This window comes from Peromyscus californicus, unplaced genomic scaffold, assembly GCF_007827085.1.
Source record: "Peromyscus californicus insignis strain IS unplaced genomic scaffold, ASM782708v3 Scaffold_2__1_contigs__length_46816999, whole genome shotgun sequence".
In the NCBI taxonomy this organism is placed as follows: Eukaryota; Metazoa; Chordata; class Mammalia; order Rodentia; family Cricetidae; genus Peromyscus; species Peromyscus californicus.
Window position 1 is genome coordinate 5,339,881 of NW_026294540.1, and position 11,903 is coordinate 5,351,783.

General features: G+C 51.1%; 1 long non-coding RNA gene across 1 annotated transcript; it reads left to right on the forward strand.

The window, feature by feature from the left end:
- Nucleotides 1-6,012: 6,012 nt before the first annotated feature.
- LOC128120877 (uncharacterized) lies at nucleotides 6,013-11,679 on the forward strand. The gene is made up of 4 exons (XR_008221975.1): nucleotides 6,013-6,851; nucleotides 8,603-8,665; nucleotides 9,567-9,880; nucleotides 11,119-11,679. It is a non-coding gene; the product is annotated as an uncharacterized LOC128120877 (long non-coding RNA).
- The last annotated feature ends 224 nt before the right edge of the window (nucleotides 11,680-11,903 follow it).

Genomic DNA, 11,903 nt, shown 5'->3' on the forward strand with positions numbered 1-11,903 from the left:
ACAGTAGCTGTTGGGCCTGCGAAGCCCCTCCTCCCCTCCTCCTCCTGCCGCCGGGGACCCTCCTGCGCTCCCCCTTACCTCTCTGCCCCTCTCCTCACCACCATCCCTCCCTGGCGGCAGGCAGGAAAGGGATGGATCCCGGCAGCCAGGAAGCCTCATCCCTCCCCACCCTCCACCCCCCTCTCCCCTCCCTCCCGCCCTCCTCCCCACCCTCCCACCGCAGCCCAGTGATTTTCCTGCCTCTTCACAAGGCGATTTTATTAAACATCTCGAAAAAATATTCTCTCACTCCCTCTCTCTTTATTTATAAAAATCAACTTAACACCCTGCTCCTTTGTTCTATTTGGATTCCAGAACAGCCTGGTGTATATTTAGCTGAAATCCCGCTCCTTTCCCCACAGATTCCGGCTCAGCCCCGACTCCGGGGGCTGCGGGGGGAAGGAGGAGGAGGAGGGGGAGGAGGGGGAGGAGGGGCAGGGGCTGGGAGCCCGGGGGGGGCTCGCGGGGTCCGTCCCGTGCGGGCCGGAGGAGCGTCCTCTTTGTGGTATCTAGCGATCCCAAGTCCAGGCTTGGCCACCTTCTCGGTCCTCCTGTCACTCTGTCCCATACAGATGTCCTCAAAGAAGAGAGAGCGAGCGGATGGAGTGAAAGCCCTGAGCCCTGATCTGGAGCCAGGAGTGGAAGGTGGGCCCGGGTTCAAGTCCCAACTCGTCACCCCCTGCCTATTTGGGTGTTGAGGAGCGACAGTGCGTGTCAACATGCTTATGACACTTGAGAGGGCAAACCAGGGCTGTCCTTAAGGATGGAACCGCTCCACACGGAAGCGGCTTCCTCCAGGAGGCCCCCCCACGTTAAGCCGCCTCTATTCAGCTGACAGCATCCACACTGGGACCAACTCGCACGGGGGTTCTGGAGACAATGAGCAGGGTCCTTCCTCCCGGGACCTTAGCCTGAGCAGGAAATCTGGAAGTGGACAGCGCTGCACTTGTTTTCATGGATACACGAGGCCTCTTCTTCCTTTGCGCAGAGCCGAATGCGCACTTGGCACATAAGGAACCCACACAGGATAATGCTTACCGCTGTATCTGGGGGTCAGGGACCCCACATAGAATAATGCTTACCGCTGTATCTGGGGGTCAGGGACAGCACAGAATGACAGGTTTATTTTGCAAGGTCCTGGCTCCATCACCGGCACAAAACAGGATGGTCGGGGGTGCGAATAAATTGGACTCAGTCATCAAACCGGGAAGCAGATGTTTTGCGGGGTCTGAAGGAGTGGGGGTGGGTGGGTGGGTGGGGGAATGGGCAGTAGGAAGTGGATATAATCAAGACACATTATGTATGTCTTATGAAGTTGTCAAAGAATCGATGAAATATTTTAATAAAAGCAAATTGAGTAAAATTTCACAAAAGATTTGCAAATAAATAACCAATAGTCATATGCAAAGAGGCTCAAACATCTAGATGATGAAATACAAATTAAAATCACGGCAGTGGCGCATGCCAGGCTGACCTCTGTGAGTTCAAGGCCAGCCTGGTCTACAGAGCGAGATCCAGGACAGGCACCAAAACTATACAGAGAAACCCTTTCTCAAAAAAACAAAATAAATAAAATAAAATAAAATAAAATCACAAGATACTACGAACAAATTGGACCGGCTGACAAATGGGTAAATAAATTATGGTATATCCATACAAGTGATTGAATAGTACTCAGCTATGAAAAGGAATCAAATGCTGAGGTATGCTAGCTACAACGTAGATGAACCTCAAAAACACTATATTTTTACCAGGTGTGGTGACACCTGCCTGTAACCCCAGCGCTTGGGGGCTGAGGCAGAAGGATCCGATATCCAAAACCAGTCCTTCCGTACAGTGAGACCTTGTCTCAAGGGGGGAAAAAAATTAGTGTCTGGAGAGACAGTTCAGCAGTTAAGAGCACATGCTGCTCCTGCAGGGGACCTGAGTTCAGGTCCCAGGACCCACACCAGGTGGCTCACAACTGCCTATAACTCCAGTCCCAGGGGACCTGACATCGCTGGGCTCTACGGGCACTTGCATCCATGTGCACACACACAAACACAGGTACACGCACACACATACATATCATTTAAAAAGTACCCAGCACTCAGGAGGCAGAGGCAGGCGGCTATCTGTGAGTTCGAGGCCAGCCTGGTCTACAAAGCGAGTTCCAGGAAAGGTGCAAAGCTACACAGAGAAACCCTGTCTCGAAAAACCAAAAAAATAAAAATAAATAAATAAATAAAAATATTAAAAAAAATAAAGATCAATAGTAAGTATTCATGATATATAGCTATATATGAATATACATACCTGACAAAGAATTTGTACTTGGAATTAAGAACCCTGAGTACTTGGTGGCGCACGCCTTTAATCTCAGCCCTCAGGAGGCAGAGGCAGGCGGATCTCTGTGAGTTCGAGGCCAGCCTGGGCTACAGAGTGAGTTCCAGGACAGCCAGGGCCACACAGAGAAACCCTGTCTCAAAAACCACAGCAACAACAACCAAGAGCCCTTGGCACCGAGACCAGGAGAGCAAACCCATTGAAGGCAGTGTCTGCAAGAAAGCTCCGAGGGTAAAGGTGCTCGCCACACAAGCCTGGCACCCCGAGTTCAGCTCCTCGAACCATGTAAGGTGGAGAGGACTGACTCACAGAATTGTTCTCTTCTCCTCCCAATCCCCCTACACTGTGGTGTGCGCACACACACTATAATACATTTTTATTTTATTAATGTGAGTGTTTGCCTGTGTGTACGTATGCGTGTGCACCACACACATGCCAGGTATCTCAGGAGGCTAGAAGAGGACGTCACATCCCCTGAAACTGGAGTTACAGGTGGCTGTGCACCACCATGTGGGTGCTGGGAATTGAACCTGGTTCTCTAAAAAAGCAGCCAGTGTTCTTAACCACTGAGCCCCATCCATCTTTTTCTTTTCTTTTTTTTTTTTTTTTTGAGACAGGGTTTCTCTGTGTAGCTTTGCGCCTTTCCTGGAACTCGCTTTGGAGACCAGGCTGGCCTCGAACTCATAGAGATCTGCCTGCCTCTGCCTCCTGAGTGCTGGGATTAAAGGCGTGTGCCACCACTGCCCGGCCCATCTTTTTCTTTTTTAAGTAGGCAAAAATGACTGAACAAATGCTTTCACAAAGGAAGACATGAAAATGGCCAGTAAGCACAAGAAAAGATCTCCAAACTGGTGATCAGCTGGCAGGGAAGTACAAGTTAAAAGCAAAATACGACACCACTGCACACAGGTTAGATTGAATTTCTCAGATGAGCAAAACGTCTAAACACACAGTATTGGTGGAAACATGGAGTATAAAACAGTAATGCTGGGGGAGACTGACAGTCCCTTATAAAGGTAAACACGCACCTATCTGTGGTCCCGTAATTCTACTCCTAGCCATTTACCTGAGAGAAATGAAATGTGTATGCATACAAAAGGCTGACCCATGAACTTCACAGCTTTATTCTTTAGAAAAAAAAATAATTTGAATTGTCTGCGTGTGCACCTGAGTGTGTATATGTGTGCACCACGTGCATGCAGGAGCCCAGAAAGTCGGCACAGGTTGTCAGCTCCCTTGGAACTGGAGTTACAGGTGGTTTGTGCGCCACCACGTGGGTGCTGGGAACTGAACCTGGGTCCTCTGCGAGACTGACAAATGTGCTAACCCCTGAGCCACCTCCCGACCCCTCTGGTTAGTTTTTATTGTCACCTTGACACTACCTAGAGTCACCAGGAAAGAGGGAACCTCAAATGAAGATCAGATGGGCCAGGGGTCATATCTGCAAAACTTGTCTAGAACTCACTCTAGATCAGGCTGTCCTTGAACTCAGAGAATGCCTACCTCTGCCTCTCAAGTGCTGAGATCAAAGGCCTGCGCCACCACACCAGTTTGTAAAACACTGTCTTAATTGAACATTGATGAGGATGGTCTTGAACCACTGGTCCTTTCTGCCAATACCTACTGAGTGCTGGGATTATAAGAGTACACTTCCACATCCGGCTTATTTGCTTATTTATTTATTTGTTTATTTATTGATTTAGCTTAAAAGAAGGTCTTACTATGTAGCCTTGGCTGGCCTGGAACTTGCTATGTAGACAAGGCTGCCCTGGAACTTATTGAGATCTGCCTGCCTCTGCCTCCCAAGTGCTGAGATTAAAAGCATCCACTACCATGCCTGGCCCCTGCTTTTGAAACAGTGTCTCACTGTACTGCTCAGGTTGGTCCAAACTCCAGGTCTCAAACAATCCTGTTTCAGCCTCTCGACTAGCAGGGACCACAGGTAGACGATTGTACCTGGGTCTTCAGTTTTTCAAAGTAGGTCTAGGGTGGGTCCTGCCTCTTGGCTTTCATACTCCAGGGTCACAACCTGAGTAGGGCTCACCTGTATAATGAGTAGGGCATTGTGGAGATGACAGTCTGTAGGTTTTTAGATAAACCCACTAGACACGCCAAGATCTTGCTCTTGGATTTTTCTGTAGAAACCAACACCAGGTCCCTGAGGACTCATGCACAGCCCTGGGGAAAGCCATCAGACTCCAGGGCAGCCAGTATCACCCAGTCCAGTGGCTCCTGCTTTCAGACTCAAAGGAACCTTGCAAGGTGCCAGGCAGTGGTGGGACATGCCTTTAACCCCAGGACTCAAGAGGCAGAGGCAGGGGGATCTCTGAGTTCGAGGCCAGCCTGATCTACAGAGCTAGTTCTAGGACAGCCAGGACTACACAGAGAAATCCTATTTCAAAAATAATAAATAAATAGATAGATAGATAGATAGATAGATAGATAGATAGATAGATAAAGGTTGGTCACATGATAAATAGAAACCATGCAAGGTAATAAATGTTCTTGCTCAGGCCAGGTTACTAACAGTACCAAAGTTAGTCTCAACGGCTAGAGAGGCTGAGGCAGGAGGATCCATTGTGCTGAGGAGATCAAGGCTAGGCAGGGCAGTATAGCGAGACCGTGTCTCCTAAATCAGTAAGTAGACACTGCTGTTAGACATCATCACATTTGCGGGGAATCTGTTCTGCAGCCGCGTCATGACATAAGCTAACATTCACCGTGAGCACTGACCACGTGGTTTCTGTCGGCTGCCAGTGTGCCTGGCTAAATCCACTTTCTCCAGGTGTGCTGGCACACACACACCTGCGCTCAGCACTCAGGTGGGAGAAGCAGGTGGAGCTTGGAGAGTTCCAGGCCAGCCAGAGCTATATAGTGAACTCTTGCTTCAAAATAAATAAATCAGGGCTGGAGGGGTGGCTCAGCTCTTAACTGCTAAGAACATGCCCTGCTCTTCTTCTAAGGGACCTGAGTTCAGCACCCCATGTCAGCTGACTCACAGCCACCTGTAACTCCAGGGGGGGGGGTCCTTTGCCTCTGGCCTCCCAGAGGCACACAGCATACAGACGTGCACCCTGAGACTAGCAGGATGGCTCGGTGGATAAAGACGCTTGGCCCCAAGCCTGATGACTAGAGTGTAATGCCTGGGACATACATGGTGGGAGGAGAGAACTCACTCCTGACCTCAGACCTGCACGTGAGCACTGTGTCACGTACACACACACACACACACACACACACACACACACACACACACACACACAGAAGCAAGGAGATCTCTGTGAGTTCCAGGCCAGCCACAGCTGCATAGTGAGAAAGACCTTGTCTCAAAACATATAGGGGCTGGCCACACAATAAATAAATGTTTTTTGTTTGTTTGTTTTTGGAGACAGGGTTTCTCTGTGTAGTCTTGGAACTCTCTCTGTAGACTAGGCTGGCCTTGAACTTGCAGAGACCCACCTGCTTCTGCCTCCTGAGTGCTGGGGTTAAAGGTGTGTGCCACCACTGCCTGGCAACTTGCAAGGTTTCTTCGAGTCTGAAAGCAGGAGCCACTGGGCTGGGTGATACTGGCTGCCCTGGAGGCTGGTGGCTTTCCCCAGGGCTGTGTGCATGTGTCCTCAGGGACCTGGTGCTGGGATTATAGGCTTGCGTGCGCCATCGCCGACAGGGTAATAAATCTTGAAGAGAGAAGACAGACTTCAAGAACGTCATTCCCATCTATGTAACAAGTTTGACGTCAGCCTGGGCTACACAAGACCCTGATGGCACAGCACTCAGGAAGCAGAGGCAGGGGAATCTCTGTGTGAGTTTGAGGCCAGCCTGGTCTACATAATGAATTCTGGGTCAGCCAGGGTTACCTAATGAGACCTTGTCTCAGAGGGGGGAGAAAAAAAAAAAAAGACTTTGGAGAGGGAGTGGAAGAAGATAAAATGGAAAAAAAAAATCCCCTACTTTGGACAAGGAAGTAGATGATTTAAGAGGAACAAGGAGGAAACAGCAAACTGGACGCCAAGGGCAAGTTCCGGTGCTCTGCGGGTCCCCGGGCACTACTAGCGTGAAAGCACGACCCGCTGGCACCGAGGATGCTCGCCTGTCCCTCCTCCTTGACGCTTAACCGTGGCTACAGTAGTTCAAGCCCAGATCTACTCCTGGCAGACACCGATGTTCACCAGCCGGGCCCAGGGGCAAAGCTGGTGAAGTTCTGGGGATTCACGCAGCCCCGGGACACCCAGGAAGCAGCCCCCGGCCTCCCTCGGTGAGAGACTCAAGAGTTATTTTTGAAAAGCAAGCGAGGCCTGCAGGCGGCCCTGGCAGAACTCGGAGCTGGAAGAAGATGGGCAAGCCAGGAGCAGAGCGAAAAGACAGCTACCGCAGAGCCCACGCCCGGTCCCTATGACGTCAGCCCCACGCACTGTGACCTAAGACGGTGGCGGTGGCGGCAGGGGGTGGGGGGAGGCCTCCTTGCACCCGCACTTTTATAAATTGTGGTAAGATATTCATAACCTAAAATTCATCCTTGGGAGTTTTTAACAACTCCCCCCCCCCCCCCCCCCCCGCCACACACACACACACCGGAGGGGGCGGGGCGGGCGGGGCGCTGAGTGACATTGAAGACCGAGTTCTTGCTGGAACAAGGGAGTGTGGATGACAGCCTAAAAGATTGGTTCACCAAATGGTGCGGGGAGGTTTTGCTCTGTTTGGGAAGAATTCTGAAATTGGAGGTCAGGTCGTCGCTCTGGGGCAGAGCCGGGGGCCCGGGGATCAGGGAAGAGTTGACCGTCTTCCATCTCACTAAGGGAAGCTGGGTTAGGGAGGGGAGGGGAGCGGGGCAGGAGGGCAGGTGCTCGGGCTGGGAACTGACAGCCGCAGGGGGGCAGAAAGCAGCCGAGCAGCCTAATGAGGCGTGCACTGTAAGGGAGAGGTGTTTGCAGCTGGGCAGGGGGGTCATGGGCAGCAGCCAGAGGGAGCCATCACGTCCCCCAAATAACTCACCGCTTCTGCGGGAGAGGCTGGAACGAATCGAGGTGGGAATAATCCAAAAATCCAGCGGAGAGGCTGCCGGGAGCATTGGAAGCGGAGGACAATTAGTGAAGATGTATCCCCCCCCCCCACACACACACACAAACACAAGGGGTTGTTGTCCCAGAAAACTGTGCCAACCTAACTAGAAGATCTTCCTCGGGCCTCAGTCAGATGGGCCCCAGTGGCTAAGCCTGTGGGCTCTGAAGTGGGGCTGTTGAGATTTGAATTCTCGTCTCCCTCACCCCCGCTTTGGTTTTCTGAGACAGGGTTTCTCCGTGTAGCCCTGGCTATCCTGGAACTCGCTCTGTAAACCCGGCTGGTCCTGAACTCAAGAGATTTAAACCCAGAGACTGGAGGTGTGCGCCTCGGACTGTGGATCCCTCACTCCGAGCCTCTGTTTTCTCACCTGGAAAAGGGGATTCAAGTCATTATTTGTCCCACAGAGTAGTTGAGAACAAGAAGTCAGTGTTGGGGGATTTTTATTATGATCCATAATAAAGAGCTGTTGCCCAGTAGCTCTTTGGTCTCTCCCCCATCAGGGGAATGGGCAAAGGCGTGCAGAGCCCAAGGCCAGCTGCATGACATAGAAGTGGAAGCCCCGAGTTTCCAGTTAGACGGCTCAACAGGTAGGGGTGCTTGCTGCACAGCCTGAGTTTGATCCCCAGAACCTGTAGTGGAAGGGAGAAGAGAACCAAAAGTTGTTCTCTGGGTCCCTCGTGCACGCTGTGGTGAGCAGCAACCCCCAGTTAGAATGGGAGGTGGCTGGGGAGATGGCTCAGTGGTTAAGGGCACTCACTGCTCTTGTAAAGGACCCAGATTTGGTTCCCAGCACCCACAGTAAGAGCTCACAACCAGCCCAATGGTGGTGGTCCAGGCCTTTAATCCCAGCACGCGGGAAGTAGAGGCCGGGGGATCTCTGTGAGTTCGAGGCCAGCCTGGTATACAGAGTGAGTTCCAGGAAATGTACCAAAGCTACACAGAGGAACCCTGTCTCAAAAAACCAAATAAGTAAATTAATTAAATAAAGCTGGGCAGTGGTGACGCACGTCTTTAATCCCAGCACTCGGGAGGCAGAGCCAGGTGAATCTTTGTGAGTTTGAGTCCAGCCTGGTCTACAAAGTGATATCCAGGACAGGCTCCAAAGCTACACCTGTCTCGAAAAAACCAAAAAATAAAAATAAAAAGAGCTCTTAACTGTCTCTGTCTCCACTTCTAGGAGATACAGTGCCCTCTGCTGGCCTCTGTGGCACCTGCACACATATGGTGCACATAAACTCAGGTAGGCACATATAAGTTCACATAAAGAAAAATAAATACACGTTTAAAAGAAATTTAGATTTTGATACGGTCTAGCTGCCCTGGCCCCTCACCACCTGCAAGCAGTTTCCAGCCCCTCCCCCACCACCTCTCTCCAGGCCTTGCAGGAGGCAGATCCAATAAGGACATTGGAGTGAGACATTCGGGGTTCAGTGAGGACGCGTTGCTTTGGACTCACTCTAGGGCACTGGTCAAAGCCCTTCTCTGAGCCTCAGTGGGAGAGGTTTTTTTTTCTTTCAAAGGTAGTTTTTTTTTTCTTTCAAACGGGCCCACCCATATGTTCTGAATCTCCCCCTTGCCCTTTGTGCCAATTAGCCGGTTGAATCAGATCACGATGGGACGAGACACAGTCACCACATGTAATAAGCATGAAAGACAGAGGTCGGCTTGGCCACGTGGGCTTGCTAGCCCATTTGGGGTGTGGTACACCATGTTTACAAAAAAAAAGGAATCCTCTTGCTGAACTAAGTGCTCTCACTTCGTGTGTTCCTTTGTGAGACAGTGACCTGAGATAATTCTTCCTCCACACTGTTTCTCTAGCTGCTGAGCAAGGGGCAGTAGTGGGAGATTCTACTCCTGGGGAGTCTAGATTTTTGTTCCCTGGCTTTACGGATATTGGGGGATAGACAGTGGAGAGGGGTAAAGGTGGAGCCCAACACCAGCAGGCAGTTCCCCTTCCTCCTCCCTCTTCCCTGGGGCATAGTTCCAAGTAGAGGGGCCGGGAGCAGGTGCTGTCCACGGGAGAGGCTGTGAGCAGACAGCTACAGCCTGCCTCCCTCCTGGGCGCCAGGCACTATCCCGTATAGTGGGGGTGTGTGTGTGTGTGTGTGTCACATCATTCACAAGGTGTCTTGTCCTCATAGGATTCTTACTGGAGGAAACCCGAGAACCAAGTCATAACGACTCAACAGCCAGAATAATTTCAGGATGGGAAAAAAAAATGCTATGTGAGCAAACCCTAACGTCGTCGTGGAGACGGGGTCTCACGTAGACCAGGCAAGCTTCAAACTCACTGTCTTCTTGGGAATGACCTTCAACTCCCGACCCTTCTGCTTCTGCCTCTTAAGTGTTGGGAACCCAGTCCTTACGCCACAACGCTCTGCTCAAAAAGAAAAAAGGCCAAATCTTTGTAAAGCGAGTCCCGTGGGCCAGGCATTGCTCACAGATGTTAAACCACGTAAGTCCTTAGGACAGCCCTGTGTGAGTCAAGGTAATATCGCCACCCTTATTTTACACCCGAGGGAATATGACAGCAGAGAGAGGTGAAGTCAATTTCCTCATGCCACACAGCCATTCAGAGGTCGAGCTGACATTTATACCCAGGCCATCTGGCTCCATGTGCTGCCCGGTGGGGGGGCAGCATTAAGTAGGGCAATTTGTCCAGAGAGAAGTCCTGTGAAGAGGTTGACATTTGAGCTAAAATGCAGTAAGACAAGGCAAGTCCAGGGGGCAGAAGGGTCCAGATGGTGAGGACACTGAGTGCAAAGGCCCTGAGGCTGGAATGCAAGGAGACTAGCGTTGGCTGTAGTGGAGGACAGGCGCGGTCACAAGGGTGCTAGTCCAGACACATGGGGGTGACATGGCACCCCATCCCTCCTCCAGGACATTCTGGACCTTCCTTGCTGCGTTCTGAGGAACGCTCAGAAGTGTGGCCTAAAATGTTTTGTGACAGGAGCAAGGGCCCTTTTCTCCAGAGTCAGGCCAATTAGGCTCAGGACAAGCTGATCCTCTGCCCTGCTGCGTGAAGAAACAGCCTTTGCTGGTCACCCACCCCCTGTTTAGCCTCTGCCCACAGCGCTCCCCGGGGGAGGGCCTTGGAGCCTGACAGAGTGGCAGGTGGCTCTACGCTCCCTCACCTAGACATAGGAACACAGAGAACACCTTGCTTCCGCCCTGGCGGGTGCAGAGGCCAGAATCCAGTCATAGCCCAGTGAGGGGGTGAGGGGGTGCAGCATCCCAAGGCTGGCCTTCGGGCGGGGCAGGGGGCGGCTGTCAGGGGGACTAGCAAGGGCTCCGTCATGCTTTAGACGGACCCTGTGCCATCTGCCATGTGGCTACCCTTCTGTCAGTATTAGGAAAACTAATTCTTACCCTATAGCGTTGTTGTGGAAATCAAACAGAGCATATGTGAGAAGGCACATTCTGGGGGCTGAGAATGTTCTAGAGCTTATCTGGTATGTAAGATGTGACAAGCTGTGTGTCTTTCTATATATATATATATATATATATATATATATATATATATATATATATATATTTTATGGCTCAATTTTTTTTTTCCAGCAGGCAAAGCCCCTGGCCCTTGGCTAATACCACATAATGTTAGCTAGCATTAGTATGAAATGTTCCATAAATATTTGTTGAGCAGGTCCCAGGACCTTTGCATACAGCATTTATCATTTATTTCATCCACAGAGCTCTCTTGAGTCCTCAGACTCAACACTGTGTCTGGGATCGAGTTCTTCTGCTCACCTGTCTCTTCCTCCTTCCTCGGGCTTCCCTAGCGGCCACAGCTTCAGCTCAGAAAAGATGTCTCCCAGCACTCAGGAGGCAGGACAAAAGTGGATCTCCGAGAGTCTGAAGCCAGTCTGGTCTATATAGTAAATCCCAGGCCAGCCAAGCCAGCTAGCCAGCCCTACAAAGTGAGACCCTCAGAAAAAAAAAAAAAAAATGAAAATGTGTATGCCTATCTTGGCATAGCAGCCCACACCTCCTCTAATTCCAGTCCTTGGAAGGCTGAGGAGATCCGCCTGCCTCTGCTTCCCAAGTGCTGGGATTAAGGGCACGCGCCACCACACTCGGTCCTAACTCTCTTTTTAAAAATTAAAGATGGGAGCCGGGCAGTGGTGGTGCACACCTTTAATCCCAGCACTCGGGAGGCAGAGCCAGGCAGAGCTCTGTGAGTTCGAGGCCAGCCTGGGCTACAGGGTTCCAGGAAAGGCACAAAGCTATATAGGGAAATCCTGTTGGGGGGCGGGGCGGGGGGGGGGGAGTTCGGGGCTGGAAAGATGGCTCAGCAGTAGGAGCACTGGCTGCTTTTCTGGAGGACCCGGGTTCAATTCCCAGCACTCACATGGCAGGTCACACATGTCCGTAACTCCCGTTCCAGGGCTTCTGATACCCACCCCACACAGACATACATGTAGACAAAACACCAATGAACGTAAAATAAAGATAAATTAAGAAAGATAATTCAATGT